Genomic DNA, 20,980 nt, shown 5'->3' with positions numbered 1-20,980 from the left:
AGAATAAGCTTCTTTTACAGGAATAAGATCCTCGTTCTCTGATCAATCCTATGCTGCTGTTGAGAGTATATTTGCTGTTACTTGCAACTTGTAAATTTACTCCGTAGTTATATTTCATCACCTTAAGCCTGAATCTTTGTATGTGTAAAGGCATGTTTGAGATTTCTTTCAATCTCCAAAGTCTCCAAACCCAGGTATCTGCTAACATTTCCTTATCCATAGCTGTGTAATCTGTCCAGGCTCCATGAAAGCTCTGAAAGTAAAATAGATAGGACCTTCCAAACCCACAATTACTTTTCTCTAGAAGGACAGGTACAGCCGATATATGGGAGCATGACCATCCGCATGTTCGCCTCCAAGCAGGTGGACAGCAGCGGTTCAAGAAGGCAGTTCACCACCACCTTCTCAAGGCAGCTAGGGATGGGCTATAAATGGTGGCCCGACCAGTGACGTCCATGTCCCACAAGTGAATTAAAAAAAAACTTGTTTTCATATTCCATAAGTTTGCACTTGAGAAAGGACTGTTCCTAGTCCTGTGGTACAAATACTGTAGCAAATAATTTTGGCTTGTAATCTGTGAGAATATCATTAGGACATAACTTCTCTTTAAGCCTTTCAAAGTGGTAGCATGTTTCTGACCCATATCATTGCTTTTCTAGCCAAAACAGTGGGCTTGAAGGGTTGATTGGCCTACTCCAGGTGTTATTTTCTGTATTTTCAAAAGATCTCCTACGGTTTGAGTAAGGTTGTCGATATTGGGAATAAACTTTCTTACTGATTCATCTGTTCAAGAAGCACTGTACATCATTTATGCACTTTAGTGGCAGCAATTAACTGATGGATCCTGTCTTTCTTGGATCCACCTCAATGCCTTGTTCTTGGACTATATGTGCTCAGAATGTAATCACAGTTCTGGATAATTGGAGTTCCTCAGTTCGTGTAAGGCCGCATTCTGTAGTAATCTGACCATATCCTGGATGCTCTGGTCATGTTCCTTCTTTGTTTCGCTATTCCCCCGATGCCAACTGTATAGAAGAAAATCTTTGTTATGCAAATCTGAAACGGCAGACAGTTGAAGCAATACTTCCCGAATGGTATAATAAATTCAGTCAACAATCTTGACTCCTGGGTTAAAGGTACCTGCTAAAATACACAGTTGACATCCAATTTTGTGAAAAACTTGCTGGTTGCCAATTTTGCCAATCAACTGTTGACAGACTAAATAGGATGCAATTCACTCTCAACTCTTTTGTTTAACTGAATGAGATCCACACACAGTCTTAGTTCATCATTTGTCTTGGGAACAGTCACCAGTTCTGGGCACTATTAAGTAGAGTCAACACAGTGTGGAGGAACACAGCATGTCAGGCAGCATCAGAGGAGCAGGAGAGTCAACATTTCGGGCCTGGACCTTTCAGTATTAAGTCAGATTTGACACTGGCAGTATGACCCCACTTTCAATTATGCTGTTGAACTGAGATGTAACTTTTCCCATCAAAGGATGAGGAACTTTCATGGGACCCTATAAGCATAAGTGAAATAACTCATTAGAGGCTAGTGTCCTGTCACCAAGTCACCTTTTATTTACACGTGGAGAGTCCTTGACACTGATCCAGCTCCCTCAGAGCCAGCTCTCAGAGTGGGCAGAACCTCTGACAGTCCTGTTCATATCTGTCAGCCAGGGCTCCCTGATTGGGGCTGTTAACCTGGTTCAATCAGGGAACTCATATTCTATGTGGTCCACCTGGCTGACCTCGTTACAATCTCTATAAGAAGGGTTCGGCATCTTTTTGCAGACTAATGTGACACTTGTAGTTCAATGTGGCTGCTTCTTTAAACAGTTGTGGAAATTCTTTTGGAAATTTTCTCCCATCTTCAATCTGAAGTACAGAATCCGCTGTATCTCAGAGACTTAGATGGATACTTGCATTCCTGTTCAACAGTGGGGTATTTTTATTACTTGGAATGCTTCAGTAACATATTGCACATTGTGACTAAACTTCATGGTGAACTGCCCATGCCCCTGGAGATAAAAAAACATTGAAAATAGAAATAGGAGTAATTCATTTGGCTCATCAAGCCTACTCCATCATTCAACATGATCATGGCTGATCCTCGATCTCAAAACCATACTCTTGCACATTCTTCATATTCCTTAGCATCTTTAGCCTCTAAAAATCTATTTCTTTTATGAATATATTCAGTCACTTTGCCTCCACAGTCTTCTATGGTATAGAATTCCTTAGATTCACAATCTTCTGGGTGAAGAAATATCTCCATGTCTCAGTCTGAAATGGCCGACTGTGTATCCTGAGACCGTGATCCCTGGTTCAGGACCATGGAAAACATCTTGTCATGAGGTCCTTACATTGCAAACTCCTCTCTGTGATACTGACTGCTTGCCTCAGGGTCAGCCACTCGCCCACTCCTCACTGTGTTTCCTGGAGCTTGGAATTTTATATCAGCTTATCTGATATAGTCTTTAACCACGGCATATTGACTGCCAGTATCGAAGCATCTGTTCCTGTATTGAGTTTATGTTCTGTTTCAAACCCTTAAGCCTTCACGTTGATGACCCAGAATTTGTTTTAAATCTTTACCTCACCCAGGCATGCTGTTTCAGCTTTTGTTCTCTATCTTTAATGTCTTGAAAATTTATCTTATTACACGATTTCCACTTCTCTCGAAATGTTCCTTTTGCAGTCCTTTTTTATGTTTATGGGGTGATGAAAGTGCCATTAATTTACAATATTTTCTAAGGTGAACCAGCTGGCTACACTCAGCACTGGGGAGGTAATGGCCAAGTGGTATTAGCTGTTAATCCAGAGACCCAGGTAATGTCCTGGGGATAGGGGTTCTAATCCTGCCACAGCAGATGGTGGAATTTGAAATCAATAAATATCTGGAATTAAGAGTCTAATGACCACGAATCTGTTGTTGATTTTTGGAAAACTCCATCTGGTTCACTAATGTCCTTTAGGGAAGGAAACTGCCATCCTTACCTGGTCTAGCCTACATGTGACTCCAGATCCACAGCAATGTAGTTGACTCCTCACTACCCTCTGGGTAATAAATGCTCACCTAGCCAGTAACGCCCTCATCCCGTGAATGAATAAAACAAAACTTGGCTCTCCCTGGATTCTTATGGTTCTCTTTGGAGCCACATCTTGCACAACCTATTGTTGTTAATGATACTGATATTCCACCCTTTTGGTGTCTTGGCAGACTTTTGAGAAGGTGATGACACTATCTTGGGACCTACCTGTATGACTGTGAGAGAAGAATCCCTGATATTTTCTTGCAGTACTGACTGATTTAAGGTCCATATTTCTGCCTGCATTGTGAATTAGCTTGCCTGTTCCAATGTTACATCTGTGTTGTAGAAAGTCGGACAATTTCTTATCACTCACACTGACTACTATAAAATCTCTAATTGATTGATTATTCAATACTCTGTACCAACGACATCCTTTCAGATGATGTAAATCCATTAAAAAGGGCTTGTATTGATTCTTCAAAACACTGAAATTGTGATAAATTCTTGTTCATTCTATCGCTGAGTTTCTTTTGGACATAAAGCATACATCAAATGTTTGAATCAATACATCATGTTTCATAGTACTTTCTTCAGTGCTTTGCCTGTCCACCTTCGGTCCTAAAACATATAAAAATATGACATGATAACCTTACTCATTCACATACTCATTGCAAAGACTATGCAGCCTGATAACATTCCGGCAATAGTACTGAAGATTTGTGCTCCAGAGCTTGCTGCTCCCCTAGCCAAACTCTTCCAGTACAGGTACAACACTGGTATTTACCCAACAATATAGAAAATTGCCCGGGTAAGTTCTGTACATAAAAAAAAGGGCAAATCCTACCCGGCCAATTACCGAGTCTACTCTCGATCATCAGTAAAGTAATGGAAGGTGGCATCAAGCAGCACCTGCTCAGCAATAACCTGCTCAGTGATGCCCAGTTTGGGTTCCGCCAGGGCCACTCAGCTCCTGATCTCATTACAGCCTTGGTTCTAACATGGAGCTGGATTGAAGAGGTGAAGCAAGAGTGGCAGCCCTTGACATCAAGGCTGCATTCGACTAGGTATGGCATCAAGGAGCCCTAGAAAATCTGGAATCAACGGGTATCAGAGGCAAAGTCTCCACTAGTTGGAGTCATGCCTGGCATTTAGGAAGATGACTGTGATTGCTGGAGGTCAATCCTCATGGCTTGAGGACTTCTCTGCAGGAGTTCCCCAGGGTAGTGTCCTAGGCCCATCCATTTTCAGCTGTTTCATCAATGACCTTCCCACTACCATAAGATCAGAAATGGGGATGTTCACCGATGACTGCACCATTCACAACTCCTCAGATACTGAAGCAGTCCATGTTCACATGCAACAAGATCTGGACAATATCCAGGCTTGGGCTGACAAGTGGCAAGTGACATTCGTGCCACACAAATGCCAGGCTATGACCATCAGCAATAAGAAACAATCTAACCACCACCCCTTGACATTCAATGGTGTTACCATCACTGAATCCCCCACTATCAACATCCTGGGGGTTACCATTGACCAGAAACTCAACAGACCTGTCACATAAATACAGTCGCTAGAAAAGTAGGTCAGAGGATAGCGATACTGCAGTGAGTAACTCACCTCCCGATCCCTCAAAGCCTGTCCGCCATCTACAAGGCACAAGTCAGGAGTGCAATGGAATACTCCCCACTTGCCTGGATGGGTGCAGCTTGAACAACACTCAAGAAGCTTGACACCATCTAGGACTAAGCAGCCCACTTGATTGGCACCACATCCACAAATATCCACTCCCTCCACCACCAATGCTCAGTTTGTGTACTATCTACAAGATGTATTGCAGAAATTTACCAAAGATCCTTAGACACCACTGTCCAACCCACAACCACTTCCATCTCGAAGGACAAGAGCAATAGATACATGGGAACACCATCACCTGCAAGTTCCCCTCCAAGCCACTCACCATCCTGACTTGGAAATATGTCACCATTCCTTCACTGTTGCTGGGTCAAAATCCTGGAATTCTTTCCTGAAGGCCATTGTTGGTCTACCCACAGCATATTGACTGCAGTAGTTCAAGAAGGCAGCTCATCACCACCTTCTCAATGGCAACTGGGGATAGGCAAGAAATGCTATTCCAGCCAGTGATACCCACATCCAATGGATGAATAAAAAAATGTAATCCCGAAAATGTTCTATCAGCCTGAAACTACATCTTCCAGAGGTTCCACTTATGGTCTTTACACATTATCAATGTCTCTATTGGAGCTAACATCCCTACATACCCTTGTGCTGACTGACCTGGGTGAATAATTTCTTCCTTAATGCCTAGGCATTTCAATTCTGCTCTTTTCTTCTTCAAAGTTTGTGGCTGGCTTCAAAGTTTTCTGAGTTCCATCATCTTGCCATTTGGCATCTTTCCACTCTGTAGCCCCAGAATCAACATCCACCAAGGCTTTTTTAACCCTACCTTTTGGAGTCTTCTTCCTTTCCTGTACTTGTTCCTCTCAATGTCTTCTGATGTTCTGGCCTGCCTTTCGGAGTCTTCCTGCATTTCACTCAGCTGCAACTTCAATGTCTTCTGAGGTCCTGTGCTGCCTTAGGAGTCTTTTCTTTTCAGTTGTGTCATTTTGATACTGTTTTAACTTCAAGATCCTGGCTTTGGAGGTTGTTCTCTGTAGCAGCCACCATGCTTTCTCTTTTGCTTTGAGACCAATAATGCTCCCTACACATTAAGACACTTGAGGCTGCTTGATCCTTATTTCCAAGTAAAACTCTTGAACTCCTTATATATCATAGTGGATTCTCAAATACTCTGTAGTGTATTGTTTAAGACCACTCTCTTTACTTGTTTCTTCGAGATTAATCTCCTCTGTCATGCTGAAGTCAGAGTCATGTGATCAATTACATAATCAAAATTTATGTAAATCTCATTGTACTCAGTATAATTCTCTGAAATGCAGTAAATTAGATATTGTGAATGGCTTTTCCTCTTATAACCTTACCTATTGACATAGTGAAATATTGTTATTGGCTATGCAAAAACAAATATTTTCCAGATGAATCTTCGTATAGGAAGATTGCTCTTTTGATTGTAATGATGCCAGTTTCTGATCAGGCCCAGTTCTGAGGCCATGAGGTTGCTTATTCATTGCATAACATAAGCTGGACACTCTAACTTGTGTCTTTGATATCCTTTGCACTCATAATTTGTGAAAAATATTTCTGCCATTTTCTTTAGCATTTCTAGACTGTTCAAAGGACTGGATGACACTAGAGTCTTAGGAATGTCTTGAAATTTATTTTATTTTGACTACTTCAGAATCGACATTGACATGCATTCCATGACATTAGACCTGAACTGAGAAAGTCAATGGATGGATAAAAGACAACAAGACATCAATATCTTTCAAAGGGAAATTCATCAGGATGAAGTCACTGCAGAAAAATCATGATGGAGGCTTTTTCTTTTCTGGCAAAATATTCCTTTGGCTTAAATTAAAGGTTTATTCATTGCCTAGATGAGATCATTACTGAACACTGTAAGGAAAGATCCAAGAAAAAAATCTCTACATGGCAATGAGGTTCAGGGTTTTTTTTTGAAAAGATCAGCTTTCAGCCATTAACCTCTTTTGCATGATATGGCCCTATTGGCTCGTGGAATTCTGAATTGCAGAAATAAAGAACGATCCCATTTTTTAAATTTTTCACCTTGGGATTGAGCACTATACTGAAACAGTGTATTCAGTATAGCAACACTATTAGAGATTTGGGTGCATTTACACAAAAGTAGCCACAAAAGTAGTGTAACTGTTGCTATTACAATTTGGAACAAAACTCGAGGTACAATGTGTCCCACCATATTACGCTGAAAATTTTAACTGGTGTCTTTTCTATACAATAAAATCAAACATTCAAGTGAATTCAGGTTTAAGAGTTTAGCTGCTCTATGGATAAGTGCTGACAAAGTGAGCTCTGGTGTTAGTGACCTCATCTCGAGATGTTGACTGTTTTAGTTTTGCCTCATTGGATTGGTAAAGAGCCCAAATCAATAACATCCTTTTAGCAGTCTGAAGGACTTCATACAGTCTTATTGATCTTTGTGCATAAATTACGAGTATAGAGGGATTAGTTAGACTTGTACTTAGTTCATTTTCTTTTCATAGTGCCCTCTTAACAAATTCTGGAAAATAATGTACTTTGTCCCATATGTTTGTACATGTACAGTCCTAAAGTACTGCTTTGTCTAATTTTTGGATGTCAGATGATACTGTTCATATGAACACTGGACACAAAATAACACTGTGGCGCCTGTTCCAGATGCTTGAAATCAGCCAAAAAGTTAAAGGATAGGGTAATGTCCCTGCATCAGTAATTACTGGATCAGATATGTCTAACTCCCATAGACCTCTAACCTCAAATAATTTTAACAAGGAAAGGCAGTCGGTAATAACTGTCTGTAGTGTTTGCAACACTGAAGCACTTAGGGTTTAAGTCAGCAGTGGAGAGGTCTTCAATAAGTAATGGAGGTTATTCACAATCACTTTTAATTACTCTGATTTTGAAATGGTTTTGAAGTTTTGATAATGTTGTAGGACACCAATGTTAAAGGTCTCATTGTTTCTCAGGCTACTGTCAGACATGTGTTCTTCTGCATTGTACGTTTTCAGACATGAATAATGCTAATACAAGCTGAGGCTAATATTGGTCGCCCCTGACAGCGCACCAGTTTTCTGATTTTCCTGCTGAAACTGTGATAATATCAATCCTCTTTACCAGGAATGTGTAAATGATAGTTGACCAATTTTACAGAGCTACTCTTTTTCTCTTTAAGGAAATGTTTCTCAGAGTCTTACTGAAATGCTACTTAAGTAAAGAGAACACATTGTTATTTGGAATTGCAGGACTGATTAATGCTGAAAAAGACATACTTTGTTGAAGCTTTTCATCTGACAGTAATCAGGGCAACTTTTAAGACAACCAATTTAAGGGGAAATCCAAGATTTATACTGCATTTGAGGAGAGTGCTGATTGATGACAATTGGACTCTGGTAAAAGCTTTGCCATGGAGAATACACCAGTGAATGATAATTGACAGACAACTGCCAGACTGTGTAAATTTTAAACTAGCTGCTTTGGCACTGACTGGTCAAGGCATTACCCTGAGAAATGAACCAGCAAATAGCTGTCAGCTATTTTTGTTGAGTTCAAACAGGCACCATGCTTGTACATGTTCTTTCTGTCTGCAAAGAGCCCTGTGTATTAATATGTGTAGCTTCTTGTATATGCAAGTCTGCTACAATATGTGCTTGAGTAACATCCTTAAATTGCTTTTCAGCATACTTCTTCACACACTGAGGAGTATCCAGCAAATATAAGCCAATAGTATAGATGTTGTTTTTTTCTCTTAAATTGGCATTCTTATGAATCGCACTGATGAGTGAGGGATGAAATGCTTCAACAGCACATTTTTTCCCAGCAGTGAACTCAATTATCTTGACCACAGTTCACTCAACTCCTATTTTAATTTGTTTTTTCTGTCTGGCTCACCACATTAGTTTATTAGTTTATTTTCTCATAGAAGACAGAGAGTAGCAGTGGAAGGGTGCTTTTTGGAATGGAGATCAGTAATTAGTGATGTTCTGCAGGAGTCACTGCTGGGACCCTTGCTGTTTGTTATATATAAATGATCTGGAGGAAAATGTAGGTGGTCTCATGGGTAAGTTTGTGGATGACACCAAAATTAGAGGAGTTGCATATAGTGAGGAGGTTTGTAAAAGGATACAGCGGGATATTGATAGATTGGAGATTTGGGCAGAGAAGTGGCAGATGGAGTTTCATCCAGACAAATGTGAGGTGATGCATTTTGGAAAATCAAATTCAGATGTGAATTATAAAATAAATGCCAAAACTCTCAGGAGCATTGACATACAGAGGGATTTGGGTATACAGGTCCACAGATCCCTGAAAATGACGATAGACCTGGATAAGGTGGTCAAGAAGGCATATAGCATGCTTGCCTTCATTGGCCAGGGCATTGAATATTAAAGTTGGCAAGTTATGTCACAGCTGTATGTTATAACTGTGACAAGGGGCGGTATGATGGCTAGGGCAGCATGGTGGCTGAGTGGTTAGCACGGCTGCCTCACAGCGCCAGAGACCCTGATTCAATTCCACTCTTGGGCACTGTCTTTGTGAAGTTTGCACATTCTCCCCATGTCTGCGTGGTTTCCTTCAGATGCTCCGGTTTCATCCCACAGTCCAAAGATGTGCAGGTTCAACGGATGGCCATGCTAAACTGCCCATAGTGTCCAGGGATGTGCAGGATAGGTGGATTAGCCATGGGAAATGCAGCGTTACAGGGATAGGGTAGAGGGTGGATCTGGGTGGGATGCTGTTTGTGGGCTCAAAGGGCTGAATGGCCTGCTTCCACACTGTCGGGATTCTTTGATTCCATGTATAAAACTTGGCCCCATTTGGAATAATGCATGCAGTTCTGAACAACATGGATGCTTTGGAGGAGCTGCAGAGAAGGTTTACTGGTTGTTGCTTGGTCTGGAAAGTTTTAGATATGAGGAGAGGTTAGAATGATGGAAAGATGGAGGCTGAGTGGTGACCTGATAGAGGTGTACCAATGAGAGGCATAGGGTGGGAAACTCAGAAGACTTTTTTTCAGGGTGGAAAAGTCAACTACAAGAGGCCACATGTTCCAGGTGAGGAAAGTTTAGGGGAAAAGTACAGGGAAAATTTTTCACACAGAGGGTGGTGGGTGCTTGGAACATGCTGTCAATGGAGGTGGTGGAAGCAGGTTCATTAGCAATGTTTAAGGCATATCTTGATAGATACTTGAACAGATGGCAAACAGAGGGATAGAAACCACATATGGCGAATAAGTAGCGGGTCTAAATAAGGATTAGGAATCGGCACAGGCACAGTTGACCACAGGGCCTATTCTTGTGCTGTATTGTATTGTATTGTATTCTCACACAGTTCAAGTTTTTAATAAAGCAATGCAACGTTTTTCAGTGAATTGTGAATATGTTCTTCCAAAATATTATGCTTTGTGTTTAGGCAATGCCTTTGATATCCAAAAAACTACAGTGAGTTGCAATAAAATATAAACTGTTATTTGAGCAATGGAGCTGATATAAGGAGGGATAGCTCAAATATTAGTCTAAGAGCTTGTTTTTTTTTAATAAGGATATTAATGGGAGTGAAGTAGGGAAGGGAATGCAGAGAGAATTCCATGGTTTAGGGTATAGATGGTTAAATGGTGGGGGAGGCATGCAGGAAGTGTCTTTAATCGGAGGAAGCTGGAGGAAGCTAGAAAGATAGGCAGTTGTTGACCATGAACTGTGTCGAACAAAAAGGATACTACGTAAGAGAAGCTTGGTGTGGGTTAGGATCAGGACACCAGATTTTAGATTGATCATGTTTATGGAGGATGGTCAAGGAGAGCAATAAAATAGTTGATTCTGGAGATGACAGGGGCATGGTTGAGTGTTTTGACAATTGTTGGCCTGAGTTAGTGTGGAGGTCAGTGTAGAGTAAAGGCCTAATTACACCTTTACTCCAAGAATAGTTACTGACCATCTACAAAAGGTGATATGTCATATTGATGTGGATCTGGACCCTAAGCCTGGAAAGATTCAGCAGCATGTCTACTTCCACCATGCCTTGTAAACAGTCATGTTTAATCATGTTGGTTAATATTCACTCATGGGTATAACTTGCTCCGTTTCTACATCAGGAGACATAAAGGAGGGTTGTGGAAATAAGCAGGCTCTTTGCTGGAGTGGGTATGGACTCTGATTTTCAGCTAGTCTTGTTCAGTCTAAGGGATAGAACTGGATATTCAGCAGCCTATTAAGGTGGGAAACATGGTGGCTGGGCACACATGATTGTGGGACAGGGCAGGCATCAGTTTCCCAATGGTGGCACAAGCCTCCGTCAACTGTGTTGAAAGGTCAGAAATAAGGTCAATACCATGAGGAGCTGTACACCAGCCTGCGGTGAGTTCATATCTGTGATACATTTGCAAATGATTATTTCAAAGCCATGTTAATGACATCCTACCTTCAAGATAAAGTCATTGGCACGTGAGAACATTGTGGCACCTGGTCCATGATCATTTAAAGATAGGACGTAGTTGTGTGTAAGGTCAGTGGTTTTTGTTGTTTAGCCCCAGTGTACGGGAGAGTGGAACAGGAGAATGGCAGCTTGGATAGAGGCTCTGAGCCACAAGGCTCAGACAGTGACGAGGAGGGGAGTGTGGTTGTGGCTGGCGTGGAGTAGCAGTGAGGCATGAAAGAGAGGACAAAGGGTGCAGTTGTGGGAATGGAGGAGTGAAGTGGAAGGTGATGGGCACAATCAGGCCAGATAAGAAACTGAGGGGCCTAAAGGGTGATGCAGCGCTTCCCAGATGTGTTTCCAATTCCGGGAATTGGCTGGCAGAGTCCATACAGGGCTTTCGGGTCAACTACGTCATAACATTTATCCCTGCTGAGAGTCATCTTGCACAAACCTCTTCAAAATACATAGAAGGGAGAGTCAGCTAAACCAGCAAAGTTCAGTCATGACACACACAATGGTGAGAACTGCTTTGGATACTGACATTAACATTCAATGAAGAGTGAAGAAAGGAAACACAGCACTTTTTCTTGCACAGTAATGTCCCTAACTCCCTGAAACCATCGATGCATGCCAATAATAAGGTGTGCAAATATATGTAGCTCTGTGACTAAACTGGTCTCAATGAATAGCATGGACAAAATGAAACCACCATAATGTGATTTACATGTATATGAAATTTAACTTTAAAAACCATCCAGGCCAGTTTTGATCTCTCAGAAAGTTTACACAAATGAAGTTAGCTAGGTCATTACGCAGAGCCTTCCCTTTTGACAGGAGGGTCTTGGAGAATCTGTCTGTATATGCTGCATTGTCCACTCATGATTGGTTTCACCAATGAAAAACATCTCTGGTGCTGAATCAAACATGTCTCCCATGCACACCACCACAACTTAGAATTTTAATTGTAATTATACACGAAATAAGAAAGCAAGCACGATAGAGGCTAAATGGTACACAGTTCCTCCTATGACATCTGGAATGGTGTAACATTATCAAAATCCTGGTTAGTTGTTATTTTTGCCAACTTTAAGCTCTCAAGTCAAAGATCAACATTGCAAATTTGGGAAAAGTCTTCAGATTAGTCATAAAAACAATTCATCTTAGAGATAAAGAAGATAGATTAGATCCCATGCTTTTGAAAGGTGGCCTAATATGGTAAACAAGTGTAAATGTTTTAACCTTTTCTATTGCTTTTATGCACGCAGTCTACATATCTGTTGAGTTCACAGTTTTGAAGCCAATTGTTTACTCAGGGACTTTCGTGGGCTCTTGGTTGCAATCAACTTGCATAATCACTTGGATTGTTGACATACTTATTCTGAAGAGATTGTTTGTTTAATTGCATTGTTTTATGTACCATTCAACATATTTCAACTCTTATAAGACTTGCTGATTACTTTGGAAGCACTGGGGTTGAGTTTTCTCAGGAACAGAGGTGGACTTTTACCCTTCCCACTACAGATTCTACCATCCCTCCACTCCTTACTCAGGTCTACCTCTAGTGCATTTGGGGCCTGCACTCCTGGATGATCCTGCCTGCTGGTAATCTCAAGATGAAAGTTAGGTTGAGATAGTGAATTTAGTCTCATCTCTGATTCTTACATACAACATGAATATCTGGAGCTAGTCTCTGTGATTCTCCAACCATTCCTACAAGAGAATGGGGATTACAGGGAGGCTATAAGAACTTGTCACAGCACCATGATACGCAGAGCAATTCAAGTAGGGAGGAGTAAATATAGGAGTGATAGGTTAGAGTATAATTAAGGGACTAGATACGGTCCTCTGCAGTCCCGAATGGGAGTCCTGGAAGCTGTGTTACCTTCCTGGTGCCAGGATTAAGGATATCTCCTCAGGGCTGAAGAAGAACTTGGGGTGGGAAGGGAGAGATCCAGTTGTCATCATCCAATTTGGTACCAACTAAATTGGTAAGACTAGAAAAGAGATTCTGCTGAAAAAAACTGAACAGTTAGAAGCTAAATTAATAAGCAGGACCTCCAACATAATGTTTTCTGGATTTGTACCTGAGGCACAGGCAAACTGGCAGAGGGTAAATAAGGTTAGGGAGGTAAAAGTTGGTTCATAGATAGGTGTGGGAGGAATGGGTTTCAGCTGGTGGGGCACTGACACCTGTACTGGTGGGATGGGTTTTATTTGAACTGTGTTTGGACCCATATCCACGTGAATTGAGTGGCAAGGGCTATAGGGAGGGCTTTAAGCTAATTAGAGGAGGGGAAAGGTTTGGGAGAGAGAAATGTAGCCTTACAAAGCAAATGGATATGATAGCATTATAGGGCAGCTATTTGGTTAACAGTACCCAGAGTGGGACAGAAAGGGACTGAATACACAAACGTAGAAAAACAACAATAAATAGGCTCCAAGTGGGAAAAAAATGGTAAAAAGGTAAAATTAATTGTTTGTTGTTTGAATGCTCAAAATTATCAGGAAAAAGTGAATTAAATGCACAAACACGGGTTAATGCTTATAGTCTGATAGCTTTCACAGTGATGTGGAAATCAAAACTGGGAACCAACTGTACAGGCTTATGTGAATTGTCGAATTCACAGAAAAGAAGGAAACATGACGGGGTAGCATTATTTGTATGGCTGGAATAAGTACAATAGTAAGAAATGATCTAGAATTGGAACACATAGAAACCGTACAGGTGGTGGTAAGAAGTAGAAAAGGGAGGGAGGCACTGGCAGGAATAGTCTAAAGGCCCCTCCAGCGGCTATATGGAGGAACAGAGAATAAATCAGGAGGGCATGTAACAAAGACAGTACATTAATCCTGGGTGATTTTAATCTTCATGTAGATTGGGATAGTCAGATTGACAGAAGAAGCCATAATGAAGAATTCATAGAGTGCATTGGAACAGTTTCCTTGAAGAATATATTGTGGCTCCAACCAGGGATCAGGCTGTTTTGGATAAGAAATGGACAGGTATAATGAATGATTTCATTGAAAGATCCCCTAGGAAACACTGACCATGACATAGATAGAATTTAGCATTCAGTTGAGAGGGAGGAATGTGGGCTGGGAAACAACTGTGTGAAGCTGAAATGATGACATGGAGGTGCTGGTGTTGGATTGATCTTGTGTCTTCAAATAAAACTGTTGGACTATAACCTGGTGTTGTGTGATTTTTAAGCTTAAATAAATCACAAAGGAATAAAGACAGAGCTGGCTGGCAAAGGAATTTAGCAGCAAAGATTGTTAAGGAACAATGGCAGACGTTTAAGAGTCATTGGTTGTAGGTACACCCACAGTGATGTTAGGGAGTGAGTTCCAGGATTTTGATCCAGCAACAGTTATGGGACAGAAATACAGGATGCAGCATAAAGTTTTTGCTGGACGGGAACTTGCAGGTAGTACTGTATGCGTCTGTTGCTTTTATTCGGTGGTGGGGTTTGGAATGTTGTTGCAGTACAACTTGTATATGCTATGCACTGCTAACAGTGTGTTATAATGGGAGAGTGAAGATTTAAGGTGGCAGATTGGGTGTCAATCCAATGGGCTACTTTGACCTGATGTTATTGAGCTTCTAGAGTGTTGTTAGAGATGTATTCATCAGGGAAGTGGAAAGTATTTGTATTCCAAATGCATTAATTAAAATAAATCTCAACTGCCATGATAGGATTTGAACTCCTGTATCCACAACATTTGTCCAGGCCTCTGGGTTGCTGATCTAATAACATTTTCACATTCCCATTTCTGCAGCCTTTCATGAGAGATTGCAGCTAAGCTTGGTCCTCACCTTTCCTTTCTGTTTCCCCTTGAGGTCAAGGAGTAGCAAATAGAAAAACCACCAAAGCTGCCAGGGCTGAACTCTGTTAATTTAGCACAGTCCGAATGGAAAAACCTGGTGTTTTGATGTTGATAGATACATCAGCATGACAGTAAGTGATGCATTCGACCATGCATCGACGTGGCTTAAATGAAAGGAATTACAAATGCATCTGGATAACTTACCTACAGCTTTCTCTACATTGCTTCCTGATTGTTGTAAATGCTGATTGTAGAATATGAAACTACCTTTTACACCATCATGCAAGATTTTCATTTACCTTTATCTTACTTCCAATGAACTGGACCTTTCATGTGTTGGGATTAAATGAGTGGTCCCTCCATTGTTGTGTTTCTTTAACAGGCATGTATAGCTCTAACAACCAGTAGATGGCAATAGTAACAGCTACTATCTCAGGATGGTCTCATGTCATCTAATCATCTGCTACTTAACCCCTTGATGGAGGAATGTAAACCTGTGAGAAATGTTACTGTCGCAGAATGAAGACTTCACAGAAGTATCCAGAATATTTGCACTGCCATGCATGATAACCTTCTGCTGGTCATAAATGAATTAAACATTGAGGGAATGGAATCCTTTCCACGATAAATATTCTAGACTGACCTGTGGAGTCCTTCGTTAGTACATGGGAGCAGTCAATGCCTTGTAGCTGGGAATCTGTAACTACAGTAAATGGAGAACCCTCTGGGTCTGACTGGCCTCATTGATATCAAAGTGCAGAAGCGACAGCTTTCATTAGCAAGGCATTGGTAACATGGAAGATCATAGAATCCCTACAGCATGGAAGCAGGTCATTCAGCCCATCAAGTCCACACCAGCCCTCTGAAGAGCATCTCAGCCAGACTCCCCCTCCTCCTCATGAACCTGCATTTTCCATGGCTAACCTACATAGCCTGCACATCCCTGGACACTACAATCCACTAAACCTGCACATCGTTGGATTGTGGAAGGAAACCAGAGCACCCGGAGGAAACCCACACAGACCCGGGGAGAATGTGCAAACTGCACAGAGACAGTTACTGCGGGTGGAATCAAACTTGGGTCCCTGGCGCTGTCAGGCAGCAGTGCTAACCACTGAGCCACTGTGCCTCCCAGAAGATATACTTGTGAGCAGCTGAGGTCCTGTAAATCTCAACAGTGGGAACTAAACGTGAAGAAATACAAACATACAAAATAGGAACACAGTAAACCCTGAGCCTGCTTCACCACTCAATAAGATCATGCTTGATCTGTTTGTGTACCAAATACCATATTCATGACCTTGGATTCCCTTTCCTAATGCAAATCTATCTACCTCCACCTTAAGGCTATCCAACTATATACCTTCACTACTTTGAGGCAAAGACTTCCAAAGTAAAGCTAATCCTCATAAAACAACCTGGTCATTCCAGGCTATCAATCTGATAAACCTCCTCTGAACCACCTCCAAACCATTTGCATTGTCCTTTAAACAGGGGGTCTATAACTGCAACCAGTATTCATGATGTAGTCTCACCAATACTTTGTATAAGTGAAGCATCTTCAACCTCTCCCTCCTACAAGCCGTAGTTCCCATCTGTTTCAAGAAGACCAACATCATCCCAGTACCAAAGAAAGCACACGCAATGTACCTTAATGACTATTGCCCAATGGCTCTGACCTCCATAATCATGAGATGCTTCGAGAGGCTGGTCACGGCTCACATCAACTCTAGTCTCCCAGCCTGCCTTAATCCTCTACAATTTGCCTACTGATGTAAAACATCCACCGCAGATGTCATTTCCCTAGCCCTGCACTCATCCCTGGAACATCTGGACAACAAGGACACCTACGTCAGATTCCTGCTCATTGACTACGGCTCTGCCTTCCATACCATTATCCCCCCAAGACTGATCTCAAAACTCCGAGAACTAGGTCTCAGCTCCGCCCTCCGCAACTGGATCCGCAGCTTCCTGACCCACAGACCCCAATCAGTGAAAATAGACGACCACACATCTTCCACGATAACACTCAATACTGGAGCCCCCTAAAGGATGTGTTCTCAGCCCCCTACTATGCTCCCCGTACACACACAACTGTGCAGCCAAATTCCGGCAAACGCCATCTACAAGTTTGCTGATGACACCACTGTGGTAAGACGGATATCAAACAACAGAGGCAGAATACAGAAAGGAGATGGAGTGCTTATTGTCATGGTGCAACGATGACAACCTCTGTCTCAACGCCAGCAAAGAACTGATCATTGACTTCAGAAAGAAAGGAGGAGAACACGCCCCCATCTACATCAATGGAGCTGAGGTTGAGAGGGTTGAGAGCGTCAAGTTCCTAGGAGTGACGATAACCGACCACCTGTCCTGGACTTCCCATGCAGATGCGATGGTCAAGAGGCACAACAACGCCTCTTCTTCCTCAGGCAGCTCAGGAAATTTGGCATGTCCATAAGGTCTCTCACCAACTTCTACAGAGGCACCATTGAAAGTAAACTGTCCGGGTGTATAATGGCCTGATATGGCAACTGTTCTGCAGAGGACCGTAAGAAACTACAGAAGGTTGCGTGCACAGCCCAGACTATCGTAGAAGCCAACCTTCCATCCGTGGACTCTATTTACATGGCTCGCTGTCGCAGAAAGGCTGCCAACATCAAAGACCCATCGCACCCCGGTAATGACCTCCTACAACCTCTTCCATCAGACAGAAGATACAGAAGCTTGAACACACGCACCAGCAGGTTCAGGATCAGCTTCTTCCCTGCCATTATTAGAATGACGAATGGACTCTCTAACTTCAAAAAAATGCTGATCTAGCTAATGTTGATCTTGCCTAGTGCACAAGTGTGATGTGTGATGTAACCTGTATGCCTCTATATATGTGTTTTTTTTCACCCCATGTCCCCTGGCTTACCATGATCTGCCTGTACTGCTCATAAACAAAGCTTTTCACTGTATTTAGGTACATGTGACAATAAATCAAATCAAATCAAATCATAAGCTTGTCACTTTTATATTCAATTCCCCTCGCAATGAAGAATATCATCTCATTGGCTTGCTCCATTACCTACAGTACCTGCACACTAACATTTTGCGACACAAGCATGAGAGCATCTAAATCCCTCTGCACCTCAGAATTCAACAGCCATTTTCCATTTAAGTGATACTGTTTTTTTTACCTGCCAAAGTGAACACCCTCACATTTTCCAATATTATACTCTACCTGCCAGATTTTTGTCCAGTCACTAAATCACATTAGTCTGCAACCTCCTCATATCTTCTTCACAACATAATTTCTGCTCTATCTTGGTGTTCTGTGTAAATTTAGCAACTGTGCATTCACTACCCTCAACCAGGTCATTGATGTAAATTATAAAATGTCTAAGATCCAGCGCAGTCCCCTGCGCGATTCCACTCATCACATTCTGCCAATTACACAGAGACCCATTTATATATATTCTACCTTCCACCAGCCAGCCAAATGCAGGGCTGTGGTGAACTTTGATGCCCGTTGACAATGTAATTTCACTTGAATTTGTAGGAAGGTGGTCTTCTACCTGGAGCCTGCAAACACCTACACTGACCTGCTTTGAAAGCCTGACTCTCCTCAGCCAATGTCGCTCTGTCCTATTGAGGATACTGATTCTGTATCTATATCCCCCGGTCCTTCAAGGTGCACCTCTGTACTGTGGATAAACAGGTGGCTGTGGAGAATGTAATTGTTCCTGGTCATTATGTTGTTGCTGTTGAGCTGATTCTCTTGTTCCTTAGCTGGGGTCCGTGGGGACATAAGCTGCTCCCTTTGCTGTAGTGAAGCCTGGGAACAAGAAAGTTCAGGTCACCATCAGTAAAGCCTAAAACATGTGAAATAACCTCCAAAATAGTGGAAACCACATGTAAAAGAATTAAAACACAGTGTCAAAACAAACTCTGTGAAATCGTAGGCTGGTCAGCAGCTCTGCCCTTTCACTGTTTAAAGGGTTTCCACCCTGACAGTCTCATTAATCAATAACTCCATGTTCTGCTCCTCCTCCATTGGTCCTAGCAAATTCCACAAAGATCAAGAAACCTATTTACTGGCTGCTAAAACAAGAATTATGCGTTAAAGTCAGAAAGATTGGACAGACTAGGCATGTATCCATGGGGGACATGGGCAGTTTAAAAATAAGAGTTCTCAGTTTTAAGATTTGAATGAGGTGATATCCTTTCCCAGTGTGTTGATAACCTGTGGAGTTCACTCTCCCAGTAAACACCAGAAGCTGGATCATTCATTTGTTCAGGGAAGAGTCAGGTAAATTGCAGATTTTTGATGGACAATGCAGTCAAGGGGCTGTGGGGGAAAGACTGGAGAGTGGAGTTGAGACCACAACCAGACCAGCCATGATTTTATTGAATAGTGGAGCAGGTTTAAAGGCTGAAGGAGCAGAATTAGGCCAAAACCTTATGTCCTATGTTTGATACATTGCCCGTTCAGTATGACTCAGTGGCTCTGTCCCTGCCCGATTGCTGCTTCTCTAATCTATAGGACAACTTGCCCTGTTTTAGAACAATTTTGCAGATAGACATCTTAGTGGCATGGTGTAAAGACAACAATCTCTCCCCCAGTGTCAGCAAAATGAAGGAGCTGGTCATTGACTTCAGGAAGTATGGCCTTCCTCAGTAGTATAGTGGTTAGTATCCCCGCCTGTCACGTGGGACACTGGGGTTCAGTTCCCCACCAGAGAGGCTCTAACCCTTTCGCCTACAGTCATACTAGTCTGAAAGCGCCCGATCTCATCTGATTTCGGAAGCTAAGCAGACTCAGGCCTGGTTAGTACTTGGATGGGAGATCACCTGGGAATACAGGTGCAGTAGGCTTAAAAAGTGGGTGGCATGGTGGCACAGTGGTTAGCACTGCTGCCTCACAACGCCAGGGACCAGGGTTTGATTCCAGCCTCGGGTGACTGTCTGTGTGGAGTTTGCACGTTCTCCCTGTGTCTGCGTGGGTTTCCTCCAGGTGCTCTGGTTTCCTCCCACAGTCCAAAGATATGCAGTTAGGTGGACTGGCCAAGCTAAATTGCCCATAGTCCTCAGGGAGGTGTAGATTAGGTGGGTTATAGGGGGATGGGTCTGGGTGGGATGCTCTGAGGTTCGGTGTGGACTTGTTGGGCCGAAGGGCCTGTTTCCACACTGTAGGGATTCTATCTATCTATGAAGTGGAGTGGAGGATATGCCCTTGTCTGTATCAATAGTGCTGAGGTGGAGGTGGTGGAGACCTTCAAGTTCCCAATAGTAAATGTGACCAACAGACCATCCACATCAACGTTACCAATCACACCACCACCTTTACTTCCTCAGGAGGCTAATGAAATTTGGCATGTCACAAGAACCCTTTAATGGTTTTTATAGATGCACCATAGAAGGTATTCTATCTGGATACATTGCAGTGTGGTGTGGTAACTGCTCTTCCCAAAACTTCAAGAAACTACAGAGAGTTGTGAACACAGCCCAGTCTATCACGCAAACCAGCCTTCCATCCATTGACTCCATCTATACTTCCCGCTGCCTTGGGAAAGCAACCAACGTAATTAAAGACTCTTTCCACTGCAATTACACTCTCTTCCACCTGGCAGAAGATACAAAAGTTTGAAAGCACGTACCAACAGATTTAAGAACAGCTTCATCCCTGCTGTTATCAGACTTATGAGTGGACCGCTCATATGTTAGAGTTGATCTCTCTCTGCACCTTCTCTGTAGCTGTAATTATATATTCTTCATTTTGTTCTATTACCCTGACATACTTATGTAATTGTCTGGCTAGCATGCAAAACAATGCTTTTCACTGTACCTTGGTACATGTGACAATAATAGATCAAATCAAATCAAGGCCACAGATTTTGGGAAGGATGGTTGACTGCCAGGTGCTCCATCCAGTTTCATTCTTTCTTTTAGATGGTATAGGAGTTTAAGACAGTTGATTGGCTTGCTAGACTGTTTCAGAGAGGATTCAAGAGTCAATGACATTGCACATTGGAATCACTTATAGGCCAGACCAGCTAA

At 42.2% G+C, this 20,980-nt stretch overlaps 1 non-coding gene across 1 annotated transcript; it reads left to right on the top strand.

Moving 5' to 3' along the window:
- The first annotated feature begins 19,680 nt into the window (after positions 1 to 19,680).
- Positions 19,681 to 19,798, top strand: LOC125487354. Its single transcript, XR_007265840.1, has one exon. It is a non-coding gene; the product is annotated as a 5S ribosomal RNA (ribosomal RNA).
- The last annotated feature ends 1,182 nt before the right edge of the window (positions 19,799 to 20,980 follow it).

This window comes from Rhincodon typus, chromosome 2, assembly GCF_021869965.1.
Source record: "Rhincodon typus isolate 14 chromosome 2, sRhiTyp1.1, whole genome shotgun sequence".
NCBI lineage: Eukaryota > Metazoa > Chordata > Chondrichthyes > Orectolobiformes > Rhincodontidae > Rhincodon > Rhincodon typus.
This window is presented reverse-complemented; position numbering and strand designations above follow the sequence as displayed.